Raw genomic sequence first — 1,213 nt, forward strand, 5'->3', positions numbered from 1 at the left:
AGCTAATAAATTCAGCAAAGTTGCAGGATACAAAATTAAATAGAAAATCAGTTGCATTTCTATACACTAACAATGATCAATCCAAAAAGGAAATAATTCCATTAATTATAATATCAAACAGAACCAAACACCTATGAAAAAATTTAACCAAGGAGGCAAAAGTACACTGAAACCACAAAACATTGTTAAAAGAAATTAAGACACAGATAAATGGAGAGATCACATGTTAAAGAATTGGAAGATTTAATATTAGCTATAGATTCTTTCGGTCTGTCCCTCGGGGCCATCCCTGCCATATCTTTTTTCACCCTTTTACATTCAATTTTTCTAGATTTAAGCTAGATTTTTTTCTTTAACTGACACACTGTGGCTTTAAATAGTAAGTTAAGTCCATTACTTTGTGAGAGCCATGACATGGTACCCACTCTGATCTCTGACATTGGGGTATTGGAAAGGGTGTCCTGGGAATCTACCATGCACCACCACATTCACAGAAAGACCCATTACACATTTCTTTTACCAATGACCATGCCCAGCAGGGATACAAAGGCAGGCCCATACCTAGGAAATTTCAAATTCCTCTGATTTCTCAAGGACTTCCCACTGGCTTGGATAAACTTTCTGAGAAATGCTTTACCTTCCCTGAGCTTCTTCCTACCTAATCCTTCTTCCTTTCAAATCGGTGATGGTTGTTTTCCATATATACATACAGCTTAATCAGAATGATTTTTCAGCTGCGTTGCTCACTCTTGCTTCGTGAAACTCACTCTTTCATCTGAGTTCAGTTTCTATCTTTATGAAATATACTTTTTATTTCTTTGACCAAGATCGTGTGGGCGATAAATTACACTTTGCTCATCTGAAAATATCTTTATTTTATGCTCACCCTTGAATAATAGTACAGTTAGTTACAGAATTCTATGTGCAATAACATGTATTTGAGGCATCCTGGAGACATATCAGTGGTGTCAATAACCGTTGTGTTGGTGGTTTAACTGCCAGTCCGTCTTAAGTAATCTGTGTTTTGATCTTGGTGACTCTTAATTTTTTTTTCTTGGTCCTTGATGTCCTGCATTTTCACCAAGGCCTGTGAGAGTTCTCTCATTTGGGATCTGATGTCTCATTTCTATATTCCTCAAAGGGTTCTTGTCCATAAAAGAAAGTCTTGCTTTGGGACCATTCCCTGCAGTTTTGATGGACATTCTGAATACAA

Source organism: Otolemur garnettii, unplaced genomic scaffold, assembly GCF_000181295.1.
Source record: "Otolemur garnettii isolate 467f Iridium unplaced genomic scaffold, OtoGar3 scaffold00275, whole genome shotgun sequence".
NCBI lineage: Eukaryota > Metazoa > Chordata > Mammalia > Primates > Galagidae > Otolemur > Otolemur garnettii.